General features: G+C 44.6%; 1 long non-coding RNA gene across 1 annotated transcript; it reads left to right on the top strand.

Annotated features, from left to right (window-relative positions):
* Nucleotides 1–146: 146 nt before the first annotated feature.
* Nucleotides 147–1,069, top strand: LOC121233175. Its single transcript, XR_005932050.1, has 2 exons — nucleotides 147–284; nucleotides 585–1,069. It is a non-coding gene; the product is annotated as an uncharacterized LOC121233175 (long non-coding RNA).
* Nucleotides 1,070–4,517: the final 3,448 nt, after the last annotated feature.

Raw genomic sequence — 4,517 nt, 5'->3', positions numbered from 1 at the left:
CCGGCGGGGACAGCGCGCGCCTGCGCTCCCGGCCCCGCCGGTTCCTCCGTGAGCCGCCGCTCCGCCGCCGCCTCCCCGCGCCCCGCCCTCGGCGCTCACGTGGCGGCCGCGCGCCCTCCCCCGCGCAGGCGCAGTCGGCCGCCGCCCGCAGGCCGTTCCTCGGGGCCGCGGAGGGCCGCCCCCTCCCCGGGTGGGCTCTCCGGGGCGGGGAGGGGGCGGCGGTGGGGGCCCGCGGCCGTGCGAGCGGCTTCATAGGTGTTACGCGCCGGGGACCGGCGGACTAGGTGAAACAGACCCGTAATAGCTATAGATTTCATGCTTGAGCTGTTGCTGCTGCCCGTGGCTGCGAAGCGCACCCCATCTTGCGAAGCTGCGGGGTGGCACCGCGGCCGTTTCTCCGAGGCCTGTAACACACGATGGGGAGAAGCGGCCCCTTCTCCCTCCAGCGAGAGTATGTCCGCAGTCGCTACTCGGGGACACGGAAGGGAAACGCCTCGCACGAGAAATCCCTGCTTTTTGACAAAGAGGGTGGAAGGGGTTTCTCCAAACGCTCGCACGGGCTTCACGTTTCCTTTGTTCCGCAGAAAAGAAAAGAGACGGGCCAAGAACCAACCGTGAGCTCTGCAGTCCCAAGGGGAAAAGCAAACGCTGTTTTCCTGCAGTTGCAAACGCTCGATGGACGCGTACATTTATACGCCTGTTTTTCTTCCAAGGTGGTCGGTGTCAAGGAGCAGCTGATGCAGAGACGTGCAACCTCAGAGCAAAAACGTCTATTGCTGATCGAGTTTCAGAACAAAGGGAGATTAACTGTTAGGGATTGGAGTTATTTGCATACAGTCTATTGCATTTCCAGGCAGAGAAAGTTAAAAAGAGGACTGACGTGGTTTAGGAACTATCTGTAGCTCAGTGAAGCTTTAAATCAAGTTAACGCTCTCACAGCCCTTGGGGGATTTGCATAATTTCCATAATGTGCAGCATGTTTTTCACTTCCCAATAGAAACCATCAGTTATGTAAGCAAATTGGTTGCATAATTATGCAGATGGAAAAATAAGTTTAATTGATTCAACAGAAAAGCGTGCTGTTCATTTCACCTGGGATTTCTTTTAACTCTGTGAGGAATAAAATAAATTGGGAGAGGTAATCAGCAGGTGACACTGCCAGATACCAGCTCCACTGCGTCAGGTATGTATTTTGAAACAGAGCCAGAGCACCACCACCCCCCCCCCCCCCCCCCAAGCACAGGAACGAATTCCTGCTTTTTAGCTAAAGGTCTCAAAACTTGCTGTTCATGAATATCGCCGCAATATTCCATGGGAGTAGTGTTGTGGCTTTATCTGGTCTCATTATTCCCTATCAGTTCCCAGAATACATCCCACTGGCTGAGCAAGAGCGGCACAGACGTTTCTGAATGGAAAGCTTGTTTTATACCAGATAAAATTAACATCTGAAAAAGTTTGTATTTTGACTACCTCTTGTCCCCTAACAGAAGGAGAATTTCAAGCATCACAATAAAGTTGCTACAAGCGGCAACTGAGCCATTTTCTCCTTGCTCCCTTGTTTCGGTTCTGGTCCTTGGTCTGCAGATGGTCAAAAAGTGGCGTCAGTTCCTCCAGTCCCAGCACACTCGATGGCAGAGGAGCTCTGAGGCCAATGATGTCAGCATTAATTTTTGATACTACTCATCATCCTAGTCATTTTAGAAAAGGGTTATGCAGAAGGGGTTAAGACTGAAAAATGTAGACCTGGGATTTGCCAAAAAAAAAAAACCTCCGCAAAGATGCAAGATGCATCTGGAGAATGAAAGGACAAAAATGTGAACTAGTAATTGCTCTTAATGTGGCCATATTTTACTAAGCTGAGGAGCATGGCATTAAGATTTTGGTAATTAAAAGTTTGATTACTATGCCAGGGACATTTAATTTTACTATTTCTCCTCATGTGAAACTCTCACTAACATCCACTACAATTCTTCAGTGAATTGAGCACAGCCCATAGGCCTAGCTGTAGCCTCCACTCGAGTCTGTAGTTAAAACTGGAAGCTGGCCACGTCCACAGCTGGGAGTGTCAGTCCAATTTATTCGTAAGCATTTGCTACATTATGTGCTATGGCGTGGTGAAAAACTGCATAGTCTGACTGATTCCACACATTCTTAACCTCCTCATGCAGCACACCATGCTCTAGATTCTTGTAGCAGTTATGAGATACTAAACTCTCCGTGTCTACTTTGCCATTTGCCTATCCTCCTGCATACCTAAGAATATTAATTACAGGGATCTGAACAGAATTAAATCATTTAATGACAATAATGACTCACAGATACTTTGGATACTTCATATAAAGAATAAAAAACATTTATTAACATCTTAACAACTCCTCCAAAATGATCCCCCCAATTGCTCTTTATAAAACATTGTAAAACCATCAAGCTTCTACTTCCAGCTTCTCACTTCTGTTCCCGATGTGGGTTAAGGAACTCCCAAAACTTTCAATGCTTTGAAGTAGAATTGTGCTACGTCTTCCAAACAACACTATTCTGGTTTAGTTACAAGAGACTGTCGATACCTAACAAAAGTAATTTCCCAAGAGCATACCTTGTAATCAGTGAAAACTGCAGAAAGATTTTCACAAAGGGAATTTCTCATGCATCTAACAACATACTGAAGGAACACAGCATTGTCTAGACCTAGCTACTCAGCGCAGCACAGGAAAGTTTTTTTTGCACATTTTTCTGCCTCTCTCTGCAAACAGGTAAACATACATTTTATTTCCTATATGAAAAATTAAATATATCAAATGAGTTGCTTAATCTCAAACACAGAAGTTCTTTCAGCTACTAAGAAACAGTAACTTACACCTGGGGAAAAGCAAAAATATGGATATTGTCTACTGAGTGGCTGGCTCTGCAAAACTGCATTGTCTCTGTTGTACTTTATCCTTTGGAACATTTTTTCATTTTTCCAGACTCATTTCCATTTCACATTGGAGTTTTGTCCTGTTTAGCACATGGAATTTCTGTCACCAAAACGGTACTCAGAATGTTGCTCGAGAAACCTTTTTGGCATTTTGATACACATCAAAATGACCAGATTTGTGTGGTATTTCAAGTGGACCCAGACAGTACAAAAATGTGAAATATAGGACTTAACAGTCAAGTTGTTTAAATTGCCTACTGGTTTATCATGGTGATAGGGAGAAACACTGTATTGACGGAAACACCAGATGCACCAGTTGTAACAAAACTTCTGAGCAATGATGTGGGGAGTTTGCTTTGCTCGTTAATATAAACCATGAGTGAGACTGCATCCTATCAGCTGAAGATGATACTCAGGAGATGGAGCCAAAACATTGCACAAATTTTACACAGTTCCAAGTTAAGCTAGAAGGTTAATGATTAACCTCTGTCTGCAAAATAAAGCAACATTTTGGATTTTTTTCTGGGGATGATCTAAGTGAAAATTCAAGGTTGCTTATAATGGAAAAAATGATGCTGTCTCTAGAACATCGCAAGCTTTGAAGCCATACAGATTTCTAAGAGAATTTTGTCCTTCTGTGTCTCTCAAACACAGTATTAGCCACATCTGGTACCGCTTACAGAAATGTGGGATTTAGCTGAGGTTCAGATAGCCTCTGTCTAATTCCAAGGGAGATTAAGCTACAAAGGATCTTACAAGAAGTAATTAGAAAAAATGACTTAGTTTCTCACTGCCAGTTTTAGTTTGTTGAAACCTTCCAAAATTGCTCTTGCCACTAATGCTGGAGTGGCTGGAAGAATATCAGTTTAGATCCCTCATTTGAAACCTGATCACTTCTTATCCAGGCTTTCAGCTACTGGGTTTGACCAGGTGGATAGCCATACAAATGGCAGAGCTATCTTGGTGAATACCAGTGGTGGAACCTGAAGTCTGTTTGAACTAGTCCCAACTGTTCTTTAAGAGAAATTTTGAGGTAAAGGGCTTTTAAAGAAATGCCATCTGATTGTTAGTACTGAATCTACCATTTTTTAGAAGGAAAGCAGATCAGATCCCTACAGAAGAATGACACCCTGTGAAAACACAAGAGCCTCTATCCTTGCATTTTCCTGCACAGGTGGCACAGGAGGAAGGCAGTGATCGTGGTGGTCATCAGATTCAATCCTCTCTCTTCCAGTAGCAACTCCCAGACAGACTGGATGAACAGTGGTATTGAAAAGGGTCAGAATCTGACCCTGAAGAGGGTCAGGAATGTAACAACTGTCGATCAGATTAATGACATCAGATTAATGGCATGAACCTCAAGACTGGAGTGGGAACCCCCCAAACAAAAAAACCACCGACACCCCTCCAAAACCCTTCACAACCATCCAGCGCTAAGATCATGATGGCTTTCATGATTCAGAGGCACAAAGGACACCTGCAATAATGCTGCTGGAACTGGGAAGAGACTCATGCTGCCCGAAAGGAGAGAAAGATTTTTCAAACATTGAGGGCTAATGCCACCATCTTGATCTCACTTATGATGGAACAGCCTTAAAAAACC

This window comes from Aquila chrysaetos, chromosome 3 (assembly GCF_900496995.4).
Source record: "Aquila chrysaetos chrysaetos chromosome 3, bAquChr1.4, whole genome shotgun sequence".
NCBI classification, from domain to species: domain Eukaryota; kingdom Metazoa; phylum Chordata; class Aves; order Accipitriformes; family Accipitridae; genus Aquila; species Aquila chrysaetos.
The sequence above is the reverse complement of the archived record's forward strand: the minus strand, read 5'-3'. Positions and strand labels throughout refer to the sequence as shown.